Source organism: Falco peregrinus, chromosome 1 (genome assembly GCF_023634155.1).
Source record: "Falco peregrinus isolate bFalPer1 chromosome 1, bFalPer1.pri, whole genome shotgun sequence".
Classification (NCBI taxonomy): Eukaryota; Metazoa; Chordata; class Aves; order Falconiformes; family Falconidae; genus Falco; species Falco peregrinus.
The window spans coordinates 11,143,083-11,156,417 of record NC_073721.1 but is presented as its reverse complement, the minus strand read 5'-3'; the positions used below and the strand labels follow the sequence as shown (position 1 = coordinate 11,156,417).

Below are 13,335 nucleotides of genomic sequence, written 5' to 3'. Positions count from 1 at the left end.
ATGACTTAATAAAAGCTAGGTCTCGTTCCTGCCCTGTGGACTTGTGTGCAGTCAGGAGTTAAGCCTGAATCGACACAATGGCCTGCAAAAGCTCACAGGTTTCAACACCGCTGTTCTGCCTCTCTGAGCAACGGTTCAGGACAGGACCATTCACTGGGTAAGCCCAGGCTAACAGAGCTATACTTTTACTTACACAGCTGCAATTCTAGGGCAACACCACCAGAGATGGATTTCCATCAGTGCAATACAGAGCAGAGCTTGGTTTTCTAGAAAGGAAGGGAAGCTAGGGGCTTCCCTTCTGCACTGGAGGTGTTTCAGCCAGGGAGCCTACGCGATGCAGTTCTTCACTACTACTTCGTAATTCTTCCCCGTGAGGGCGGTGAGGCGCTGGCCCAGGCTGCCCAGAGCAGCTGGGGGTGCCCCATCCCTGGCAGTGCTCAAGGCCAGGCTGGACGGGGCTTTGGGCAACCTGGGCTAGTGGAAGGTGTCCCGGCCCATGGCTTGGAGCCAGGTGATCTTTAAGGTCCCTTCCAACCTAAACCATTCTATGATTCTGTGATGATCTATGTAAACTTTGTGATGGTCTACACCAGTGTAAACCTACAAGACAGGGAATGTTTGGAATAGCAAAAGTGATACCAGACTGAAGCCCAAGAGCTTAAGGACACAAGAAATGAGCTGACCGGCATTTATTCCAAGCAGATTCAAGAAATGCAGTTCAGATTTACCTTATACACCCATCCGGGGCCAAATACACCTTTCATGTACACAGCCTGGTAAAAAAGTTAGTTATCTGTACCTCTGGGCTGTATGAAAGTGAGCATAACAGTATGAATGTTCTGTCCTGCTTTTGTGAACTCCCAATGTTTTAGCATAAGATTATTTTTCCACTAGCCTGCAAATAGTTGTGCAGTTTTCATAGATCCCATTTGAACGATGTGTCGTGCTCTCCAAACATGAACAATCGTAACATAAGGTTACAAGATGCCTCATGAATTTCTGCCAACCCTATTGGAGATTTGCTGGGCAAAGTCATGTAAAAATTAGTCTTATGTTCCAGAGCTGGACTCTAGAGAGAGTGATTGATATGGCAATTAGGAATAGTGTTTCTAGAAAAACTGAATTGAAAGAACACAATCATTCACATCTGAAAAATACTATTCTGAATCTTTTTCACATCAGCAGTTTAGTCATTATAACCTACTGGCTGATGCACTGGGGGCATAGTACATCATTGCTCTTAGTCCAGCTCCAAATGAAATGGTCACAAAACATATCACAGTGGGTTTTGGACACATTCTCAAAGTAGACTTACATAAACATTCCAAATAAATGCATTGGAGACTGAATGACCACTAATCCCTACACTGGAAGCCCAACAGGATTGTACTGACTCTCTAGAATGTCTCTTGTCCTAAATTAACCCAACTCTGTCTTTTAAATATTGCACCATATCATGTGCTCTCATATAATAAATACTGATTAAAAACTCCCAGGCAAAATTTAAACAGTTGCTTTCATAGCTGCAGGACACCAATTAATCAAGAAATGGAATGCAGTTCACTTGAGAACTGCAAAGGTATGTCACCAGTAATGACAAGGAGAACATGATGCAGATCAGCAGATAAATTCTACTCTAGAAAATTCATACCTTCACCAATTTCAGTAATTGCTTTTTTGAGTACCTGTATAATCTGGTGCAAAGAAAAGAAATGTCCTTACTCACAAAGACAGACATTGACTTAGGCAATGAAAAGAACCAGCTATAAAACAGATGAGCTGGGCACCAAATGCCCCTCTGTAAAGATATGTTGTTCCATAGGTCCACATACCTGGCCAGTGCAGGCACAACCTTTCTTGTCATAGAGGAACTTTGCTTCCCTGTCTTTAAGTGGAAGAGGAATTGAAAATGTTCTATTCTCCCATGGTCAAAAACTTAAAGCCTGCATGTAAACATTGTTCTTAATTGGCAAACTTCTGGTGTTAGGCTTTGTTGTCACGGTATTCACCTAATCCTAATTAATCCAGTCTGTGGGTCACCTTTTTGCAGTTCACTCGAGGGGAAAGAAGCTCTCATCAAGAAAATCATACAAAGGTATGGTATCACTTCTCTCACATTAAGGACCTATTCACATAAATTAACATTAATAAACATTTTGCTGTTTTTCTGCATGAGCTAAATTCCACTTGGAGTACACTTCACCAGTGGGCTCTTGTGTTTAAGACAAAATTTTTCTGCTTTCTATTGAATATGTCTTGATCTATATGTCCTGTACTTCAAACGATGCTTATAGATTGCCAAAAAAAGATCTTGTTCTCTTGTGGTTGTTCCACTGCACATAAAGCAACCTGGCTGGGCATTCTACTCTTTTATTCCTCTTTGTAGTTACAGCACACTTCATTTTCCTATCACATGGAGAAAAAAAAGCAAGAAAACAGCTGAAACTTCAAAAAAGAAATTATCTGCATTGCAGTAACCACTTGTGTGCAACAGACCTCTGTATCCAGATGACAAATACCACTCTAGGCTTTAAGTGACCATTATCAGTGAATTTGCAAACTACAGTAAAAGCATACTAGGAACAAAGTCATCATCAAATACTGAAGTAATATAGGACTGTATGCACTGTCCACTCTTTACATGATAAAAGAATGTATCGGATGCAACATGTGGAGAGTAATCTCTCCAAGTTTACAGCTCAGCTCAAAGACAGAATATATTAAAAAAAATCATTAACTTTGAAGGTTATTTAAAAATGCTTCCCTCACACTGCATTTATGGGGAACTCATAGGAAGATATAACAACCAGCCTGCCGAGCATGCTATAACTTATTAACCTTAGGACCACTATGATAAATGCAATCTAATTCATAATAATTGAAAAAAATTAAATCTCTATTTTACTTCGAGATTGAAAACTGAATGTGAAAAAGAAAACAATTATAAATACACTCAGGCTCTGTTTACTCCAGGCCACCTTTTTGGGAAGACACTTCTATATCAGCCACATAATTGAGAACAAAAACTTTGGGTTTTCTTCGATTCATCAGCTCAAGAATTCACAAATAATTAAGGCACGTGAATTTGGACAATTAATATAATTACATTTGCTGGAGTCTTGTACTACCGCACCGTCTTAAGTTTTCAGGTGATTTGGTTCTCCAGCATTCCAGTGTCTGTAAACTACAGCCCCTCCATTCATATACACAAACCTGCCTTCAGTCTGTTCATCAGTATCCCTATATGAGCCTGCTGTGAAGGTCTTAGTAAGTCTTTTAAAGCTGTATTCTCAGCCTCTTTCCTAGCACAGGCAAGTGCACTTCCAGCTTTTGCACAAAGGGATTTTCCCTTGTCAAAAGTATCTTCTTTTCCAGCTGAGAAAAATATTTTTTGCCAATACTCCTGATGGTCTTTCAAATCAAAGCTAGAAACAAAAGTGAACATAATGGTATTGTACCAAAAACTGAGCTTGCTATAGTTATTTACCCATATCACAATTGTACTTCAGAAGTAGCTACTACCAGCTGCAAACAGACTATTGAAGGAGTAGGTGGAACCCAGCAGAAGTTAAACAAAATAGACACCTGAAAATATCAAGCCCACACTTCAAGAAAACTGGAGTTTCCCAGGAAACTGGATCACAAGTCGCGTTCTCATGTTTTCCATCTCCAGCTCATATCTTATCACAGCTCTCGAATTAGGATCTGAAAGAATTCAAGCCCAGATTGCGAGCATGACAAAATAGCTTGCCAGGTTTCAATGCAAAAATCACAGATCCGTTAAAATCATACAAAGGAACAGAGCTGCAGTTAGATCTTCTGTACTCATCAGCTTTGTCACAGGAACCGAAGCTGAGGGGCTGTAATGGAGTTCAGGGCTTGAGCAACAGAGTAGAAAGAGGAGACATAGGGACAGTGTTAGTGAGCCTGGGAAGCTATTTCTCCAGGAAATACGAATTATCTTAGGAGAAGCAGGAATATATAGCTCATGTGCTTGACAAGCTTTCATGAAAAGCCAATGGAAAGTGAAGCTCCTGTTAAATTAGCAGCTGTCTTTAGTGGGCAAATTGTTTCTTGTTATTGTCTTGAAGTTTTTGGGATTGGTGTGAAGGAAGTCTCCCACCTTATAACAATGACGCAAAAACTGGGACATATGCAGTGCTAACTTTTCCCCCAACACTGTGGGAATGGTACCAGCACAATGCTCCTGTGGGCAGGGAACCTGCTGCCCTTCTGTGCTGGGTACAACCTCCACGATGGCTTCAGACACCCTGTTCTAGGGCACTGATACATCAACGCCTGACAAGAGGGAGCTACCTGAAGAGGTTACAGCTACCAGCTGCTCAGCTTCTCTGTGCTCTTCAGTTTCTTGCCCCAGTTTCATGTTAACTTTCAGGCTTTACACACAACTATAGCTACAACGTTGTGCTTTCTCCAGGGAATACGCCCCCTCGGAAGGAGGGCCAGCGGGTGGTGGGGAGCTATATGGCTTTATCCTGCTAACGCTCATGATGTGATAAATTGCACCCTGTATCATTTCCTCCCAGGTTAATTTAAAAACAGTGATGGACTTTGTGTTTTTCCTAATGTGGAAATAATATATAAATGCATAATTTATATATATAAAGCACCTATCACCATACTGATAAACATTCTTTGGAACCACTCTTGACAGCAGAGGTAAGAACAGGAGTCAGTCTGTTAGTACCTCAGCATATTTGCTTCCAACCAATTTAAAAAAAAAAAAAAAAAAAAAAGCCATAAGACTTTCTATCAGGACTAGCAGTGCACTGACCAGACATTCTTTGAAAGTTTTCACACCGTATCTCTTGAGAAATTACTTGCAGCCAGGCCCAGGCAGACAACATCCCAATCCATGCCTACTGCTAGAAAGTTATCTAGAACTGAGGCAAGAAAATGAATGTAATGTGATGCTTAAAGCATAAGCACCTGGAGGACAGTAGCTGATCCTGCAGTCCATGTAAGGAAGCCCCTGCCCTGTGTGTTGGCAAAGTGGTCCTTAAAGTTTGGCAGGTCAGTCAGTTCAGGAAGGATGTACTCAGTGAGACAGCATTTCATTAATGACCATCTCCCATGAGCAACACAAGAGAAATGTGTAGCATATGTTTCAGCCTCCTGTTTTCCACCCCTTCCCCAGCACAAACATGTCCATCATTTCAACAGGCCAAAAAGAAAACTAATCAGTGGTCGGACCCTACCTTTTTGATATCAGTCTAATCCAGCCTCCAAACCCCTGTATTTTTGTTTCCAAAGCAGTTACTTGTCTCTGCAGGTCATCGGCTATTACAATTAGGAGTTAAGGGTGGTTTTTTAGTAATTTATAGTAAAAAAAATGACTCAGAACAACTGTCTCAGAGATGCTTAGCTCTCTGTAACCTGATGCTATGCGAGCGTGCTGTTTGGTTTCCAGAGCAGAATCCACAGGCAGAGTTGTTCCATGGGAATTTGTCCCACTGGCAGAGCCTTATCCCTGACCGGGATGAATGTTCAGGTGGGCTTTGAATTCTCAGGACTGCCAAGGTCATGTTCTATTCAGAGAGAAAAGCCCAGTTCTCAAAGGCAAAACGCACATGAAAACATAATTAAAGTTGAAGTAAAAAACACATGAACAACAGGCAGAGAATGAAAGAAAAAATGCTGCTTATGATTTGAAATAGAGGCTTTGTTATTTCACTCACAGGCAGCAATGAAATAGGGACTCATGGCAGACACTTTCCCCCCCCAGTTACGATGGTCAACTCATCTGCTATGGAACAGATTGTTTACCTTGCTGCTCCTCACACCTCTGAAAATCATGCCTCTCCTCAAAAGATAATATAACACAAATATTTTTTTGGAAAATACATTAAAGCGTTGAAAACCAAATTATAAAAACATGAGAAATTTATTTCATACTTCCATGGTCTCCCTTTTCTCCTTATGGTCCTAAATGTCCTTTTATTCCTAGAGGTCCTACTTCTCTAAAGAAATGCTGTAGACCTCTCAATTCTTCTAGAGTCTGATCTAAAATAAAAAAAAATAAAAAAAATGTTTTGTAAGTTTTTCACCCACTCTGTTTTCTTAGTGCTTAGAGAGAGTAGAAAACACTGACTCCTTCCCTCCTCAGCAAAAAAAAAAACCAACAACCCAAACATCCAGCTCTGGAAAATTGAACTGTTCCTGTGGAAAGCTTAATTTTCTAGGAAATGCATTACTTTGATGAAAAAAATCTTTACTACACCTACATATGGCACTGAAAATCCAATGAAATAAATGCTGTCTCATGTTATTGCAGAGGCACCCATGCTCTAAAACCAGAAAGCCAATATACCTCAGCTGCAATCCAATCACACATCACAGTATATGATCTAGCAAATGAGCTAAATCATAAGACTAAGGATGCCTCCTGAAGCAGTTTGTTGAAACAGATAGTGCTGGCTTTACTTATGTCGACCATGAAATTGCAGAAGGCATGCTGAGGGTATGTGGACCAGAAAATGTCTATACGGAATATCAATATAGGTCACAGTTCACATCAAGTGGTAGTGATAATGATGGGAGTGTGCTTGCAGGTTGAAAAGCAGTTATCTAATTCCAGGATGTGTGGCATACATATAACAACGCAGACAGCATACTGTGAGAAAGTATACAATTCCATATGTACTTAGTGTTTGGACAGAAACGATGATTTGGCAACTTGGGAGAGCAGGTGACAAGATGTGTGGTATACACATTACGACAGACGGGACACTGTGAGAAAGTGTACGATTCCACATGTACTTATTAAGTGTGGACAGAAACGACGATTTGGCAACTAGGGAGAGCAGGTGACTTGGTTCTACCACATGACAGAAAGCACTTGCTGTTCTATTTGCTGTTTGCAGCAGTGCATGAAAAAAGTTACCTAACTGACAAATCATGCCTTGGGGGAATTCTGTTGCTGGGACTTAGCGAGTATGGAGCAATCAAGTTATGGTCATCAGATTAGCAGCCAACTCTCGCAAGCGTGATTTCTGGTTTTGAGAGCTGGCCCCTGGAAAGAAAAAGCAATAATCATTTAGTAGGGTATCGCAGGGAACTCTCTGATTCAGAGTACAAATGGTACAATCAGATTAAAGTCTCATTACGTCTCTGTTTTATGGGCTGCTGAGAAAATGTATTGTGTATTTTTATTTATTAAAAGCCAAGTATCTAGAGGAGCATTACAAATGCAGAAAGCATTTTTTAGCTACAGAGCCTGCAAAAGGTTAATGGAGCAGAAGGAAAGGAGAGCAGTAAAAAGACAAAATGAAAGAACAAAGGAGGCGTGAAAGAAGACTAAAGGGAGGATGATAAGGAGTGTCAAACCCACAGTATTGCTAAATGGCCATAGTCCGGTACCTGGTTCTCCCTTTTCACCTTTGGGACCATCTCTTCCATCTCTGCCAGGCAAGCCATTGACTGCAGGAGCACTGCGCTGAAGTACTGGGCAGCAATACATTTTCTCTTTGTGTTTATCTGTGCTAACTGAACCTGTTACCATCAACAGTGAAAGCCAAAGCACTGAGGTATCGAAAGGCTGAAGAAGAGTCATTGCCAAGTCCACAGATCTGTGACAAGTCAAGCAGAGTAATTTCATGAATCTCTCCATTTACATCTATTTAAAGTGCTGCCTAGGAAAGCGCTGCCTGCATTGCCTAGGAAATACACTCCTGTCTTCAGGCAAAAGACCAAGAAGAAGGGATAATGTCTGAACCATTTTGTCTAGCCTCTGATTGTACCTTTACAAATGGAAAGCAGAAGACAAACAACCAAGCTTATAAGAATCTGAAAATCTCAAGGTGTAATGAAAATACCTCATATAGCAATAGTCATCAATCTCACTGTGCTGTAAATCCATTCCAGTGTTTTCTTCATTGTATGTCTAAATTTAAAGCACTTCTCTTCATGCTAAATTACTTATTTGATATTCCAGTTTGGGATGAATCCTGAACTCTCCAGCTGCTCTATTTCTGCTGCCACTATTCTTTCCACAGCTATCAGGATGGCTGTATGCCTAAGCTTAGAGTGGTTAAGTTGTTTCTCTTGATAGCATCTCCACTACTAGCAAACACCAGGAGCTTAAGGGACAAAAAGCTTAAGTGTGTTTAAGCAGCAATGATCTGATTGCCTCCCAATTTCTCCTTTCAGACCTTGCATGTTAGAAGACAGATTTCTTCCTCAGCCTTACACCTCAGAGCCGAAGTCCTCTTGCATCCCAGATCTGCAATACTTTGCTGCCCTCTCTGAGCAGAACAGTAACAGGCATTAATATCGTAAAGTAAAGCTCCGTGTGATGTTCTGACAAGTTGCACCACAGCAGCTTGGGTTTTGTCCTTCATTTTAGTATGAGGGTCAGATTTGATGCAACCATGTCCCATGTATTCTGTGTTTAACTGGAAGAAAAACCAAAACGAAGCTACACAGACATGAGCTGACAAACTTTTATAGTAAATAAGCCACATTCCTAGGTGAATTTGCCTTATTTTTCTCCCAGATCTACCAGTCAAAATGAGAAACAAGTGTAAGGAAGCATCATTTGGTTGTCAGATTGGGTTAAAGAGAAAAAATGGAATCCAGCATGAATTTTGCTAGTCACCTCAATTATTTCTCTTTCTTCTAAGCTTCAAAAAAGATTACCCACAGAGAGCAGCTTCCCCGTCACATTTCATCTGATAAAGTACGATATAAGGTATAATCACTAGCATATTACGGTGAGAATATTATCATTAGGATAAAAAACAGTTTTAAAAGCATCACTTTTCTATATGCTCCTTTGTGCTTCCTCCATTAGGCTCACGTTGTAATTTGGGGCAATGGCATACAATTAAAAAAAATAAGGAAAAGTATTTAGCTAACTAATATAACTAAGTTTGAATCCTGGTTTATATTTCTTATCCAGCTTCCTGGTCTCAAGCCACTTCTTAACAGCCCTCTAAGGACTTCCTGATGTGAATTTTTATACTATGTCAATTATCCAATACTGGGGAAGTTGACATTGCTGCTGTCTCCCATGAAGGCAGCAAGACAAAGCTCAACACAGTGGCACAATAAAAGAAAACTTGAAAATAAAAAAAAATTAAGCTCTCAGAGAAGCCTGCTCCCTGCAGAGATTCAGCCTCACACAAACCTTTGTTGGTTTTGCCTGTCAGGAGCTAAGATCTGTTTACCTCCAAAGTTTCCCAAGTTGACTGCCCCAACCCTTTATTCCAGGAGAGCCAAAGTGCCTGTTTACCTTTGGCAAATTGGTGGCAGGGTTTCCTAGCAGTGTAATTGCTTCCCAATGAGACTAACTATAGTTTGTACCAACAATGCTTTAGATAAAAAAGCAAAATGTTCCAAATTTGTAACAAAAAATGGAGTAAATCTTAGGGAGCTAACACAGAAAAAGCAGGTTTTGCAATCCATATTTATGTTTAGAAAAGGTGGAGAATCCCACATGAAGAATCCCACTGAGTGTGGGTGCAATTACAGCCCTCAGGTCCCAAGGCTTGCACAGTTTCAGACTTTCTGAGCGGAGATCAGAATTAGGTCTTGAAAGATGATGTGAGACTTTTATATTTAGGATATAGTTAATTCTGGAAGTTCCTAATTAAAGACAAAGATCTCTGGTAATTCTTTTCTTCCTCCATAAAAAGTGCTTTAGGACACAATTCACTTGATGCAGGTAACAGCAGAGAAAGGATCCTGCAAGAGGCAACAGGGATTCCTTGTTCCACATCGAGTCTTGGAGGTGACAGCTCTCAGTCCTTAACCTGAACCCTTAGAGTCTGACAGCGTAGGACAGCTCTACTAAGTCAAGTACTAGGGAAACAGCTCCTCAAAAGCAGATTATGCAGAGTATAGTCAGGGACAGAACACTGTTAAACTGATAAGATTACCTCCTGCTAAGAGTCCTCAGCTTGCTGCGCTCCAGTGGGGCAGCCGGCAAAAGTCCTTTTGAACCAGCATGCCTGCACCTGCAAGGGTTGCATGGCCTCAGTGTGGTCAAATTGTCACAGCCAAAGAGATTTTTACTTGCCAGCACCTTTACTTGATCATTACACAGTGAAACTCTTACTGCACCACTGGCTTCCCTGACAGCCAGCACAATAGGATGCAGGAGAGAAGAAACGGAACAGAAACCTGCTGGATTTTGACCATGAGGATGAGCCCACCAAGAGGGGAAAAAAAAAAAATCCCCTAAATTTCTACTAAAAGCTGTAATTTTGTGCTTTATTTTGGGAAGAGGTTGCTTACTGGCTTATCTCTGTCTTGCACAATCTTAACGATTGCCTACCTCAATCTTACCACCCCTATTTACAGGTACTGCATATGACATTTTCAGAGGGAGCCCTTTGCTCTTTGCCTGGCCTTGGACAGACATTGGCTGTGTTACAGTACAAATGAACAACCAAAAAATCAGAACAACTGCAGGCACTGAAAGTTGTGACTGTAAGGTTTTTTCCTTTATTCAGTCAATGGATTAATTTTTTAATAACCTAGGAGAGAGAAGGATATTTGAGGCTTGCCTGACTGCAGTGACTGCCTTTCCTGCAATATATTCTGAATTATCTGTGGAAAACACCCGTCCAACTCACACACACACACTTTTATGTTTGAAAATAGGATACGGAATTTGGAAAAAAACAACATGGGGTGAACGAATATAGCTTTAAACTTTAAAGTAAATCACTTACTACTTGTCTTCCTATAATGCCAGTGATACAGTTAGTGGTTAGAATAAACTTCTCAGTAGAGCTTGTACTGTCCAGCTGGCTCCGGTACTACTGTGTGGACATGAAAAATACAGTAGCGAGAACAGTGTGTGGGATGTTGCCATGGGTAGCTCTGCAAAATTAATAACATAAAATATAACGCTGAGAAAGGGATGTCTCAGGCAATTCTGCTTGCAGAAAATTTCACTACCCAGTGGAAGGTCTGTTAGATGCCTCCAGCTGCAAAACACAATTCAAACTCTCCATCCCTGCAGCAGTGTCAGGAGTGATTTTGTTTCCAAGATCCCATTTCTTGGGCTGTTGTTCTCTGATATGGTGGTATCAGATAGAGAGGTTGTAGGCTGTCAGGCTGCCTTTGTAGCTTTCCTGTTTAGGAGCTAGAATAAATTTCGTCTCAGTAGAAAGAAAATGAAAACATCAGTTCAGAGCAGTGCTATTTGTCAGCCATGATTTGATAAAAACATTGCAGAGCCAACATCATTAAAAAGAGATTTGGAACTAGAGATCTATTTATTTATTTATTTTTAAATAGGAAGCTGAAATTTTCACACTGACCTTTGCTGTTTTGGCCAAGAACCAAATATGGTGTCTATATGCTGTCGGCACATGGAATCCAGGGCTCGACTTGTAACCTTGTAGCCCACAAAAATGTCTGGCTTGTTGAATGTCTGTTGAACTTCCCTGAAGGTTGCTCGCCTGCAAAAGCAGAAGTATAAAGCAGATAGGATTCTCAGCAGTTTCCCCAGCCCTAGGTTCTCACCTGGTCAGGACACCATCTTGAAGCATTATCACACAGTAGAAATGGTACTAAGCTGTGGCAAACCCGGCATGTTTATTTGTAGTATCCAAATCCACAAGACCATTGCATCAAGTAACCAACCAAGTGACCTCCGTCAAGTAACAAACAAAAATGATAAGGGTAGGTGGCTTAGTATTCCCAAATTATTAAATGTCTTTCTTTACTAGATTTGTAATTTCATTTTCTATCTCCTTATTTCTATACAGCCTACCCTTTTTTTCCAGAATTATTTGGTTCTCCCGATTCCCAGTTTGAGTATCGAGTGCCTCACTGTATAGATCCTTGAATGCACCTTCTTTCTGCATATTGTTCATTTGGGGGAATGGTCTTATGTCTGGCTGCTCTTTGATATATGGTGCAGCTCTCTGCAGTTTTCCTTGGAGAAGCAAGCAGCTCAGCACGTGAGAACACTTGGCTTTTGAAGTTTCAGACTTGCCTTTGGAGCCATCAGTTTTGAGTATTCTTCACCAGCAGCAGTATCGTGTGGGAATAACAGAAGTGGGAGCTATATCCAATTATTTTCATCACAGCATAGCAGGGTGACAGTTTCTAGACACTTGCAAAAGAATCTATGGCTAAAGCAGTGGGTAGATATGCACAGCTAGCTCATTGATTCACTTTGATGTCAGACCAACAGAGCGCTCTTATCCCCAAACCAGGAGTTTACAAAGCATTTCAAACTTTTCATTGAGACAACTAGAGTCAGGATTAAAGACTTTTGAAGAACAAAACCCTAGGAATAACCTTGTTTCAGAAGAACCTCAGACCGGGCATTATGGAGCACCATTCTTAATAGGTGCTCATACAGTGAGTTTAATTAGAGCTCTTAGGAAGATATAAAGTGGAAGCTGTCCTGTGTGCAGAATCTTTTTCTTCTGAATGGGTAGCAATTTATCCCTTGCCTGTGAAATCTACCGTGCCTCTGAACTTCTGCACAGTAAGAAGGATGGAGCAGAGCTGAAGCTCTTCATCTATTTCTTTTCACTTGCCAGCCTGCCACAGAGACTATGCAGATTAGCAGTTCATTCCTGTTTTGGGCTGATACCCTGAGTCAACCCTCATTAATGACAAAATCTTTGGATGTCTTGTGTCCACTCTGTATATTAAGAGCAAGATGAAAGCGTCAATTGCTTGTGAGAGAGGAGGAAATTTATATAGCAGGACACACTAGGAACGATGCCCTAGTAATAACACAGATAGGTAGAAATAGGAACAATACTGTAATTATTATTAAAGTCTCACCCTTCGTTCATGGCAGAAAATAGACAGCATAAGAATCAGCACATATAATACTCTGAGTTCATGCCTCTGTATAAAAATAAAGACCAAAATAAGCAGAGTCCAGCAAGTTTCCAGTGGACGTTAATGAGAGTCAGATAATTTTGATTTTCTGTCCTGGGCCAGACAGCTGACAAAGCAGGAGCAAAGCAGAATTTTGTACTACTTTCACTCCCTCAAAATTTAAATGACTGCATGTTCGTCCAGATCTAAGCTTATAAACCAAAACCCTATTCCTGTTTCTTATTAAAATCAGACTTTTCAGAGGTGCTGAGTCTGTACTTTGGAGTTTGCAAGACCAAGCAGATAGTCTTTGCAGAAGCTGTGAGAGAGGGAGGACAGTTCTGAAGCAGACCGGACCAAAAAAAAAAAAAAATATCCAACCAACCTGCTGAACTCAGAGGAAGTTCTGTTTGAGATTCAGAACAAATTTTACAATTCACACAGGATTCCTCACTCGGGGTACTGACTGTTAAGAACACATGCACCAAGTTTCTCCTCTTCTTTTGAACATTTGCTGAC

At 40.7% G+C, this 13,335-nt stretch overlaps 1 protein-coding gene and 1 pseudogene across 9 annotated transcripts in view; both read right to left on the bottom strand.

Annotated features, from left to right (window-relative positions):
• Positions 1–13,179, bottom strand: part of LOC101922569 (pulmonary surfactant-associated protein A1-like) — a 29,809-nt gene extending 16,630 nt beyond the window's left edge. For 2 of the 9 annotated variants that reach the window (XM_027795536.2, XM_027795542.2), the window contains exons 1-3: positions 11,292–13,179; positions 10,698–10,848; positions 9,900–9,977 (exon numbers count right to left, since the gene is read on the bottom strand). The gene's annotated coding sequence lies outside the window, so the exon portion shown is untranslated. Of the gene's footprint in view, positions 1–9,899; positions 10,028–10,697; positions 10,849–11,291 lie in introns of those variants that run through there. The other 7 variants (XM_027795538.2, XM_027795543.2, XM_055819944.1 and 4 more) reach the window with 5 other exon arrangements.
• Positions 2,904–9,890, bottom strand: LOC101922388 (mannose-binding protein-like; annotated as a pseudogene).
• Positions 13,180–13,335: the final 156 nt, after the last annotated feature.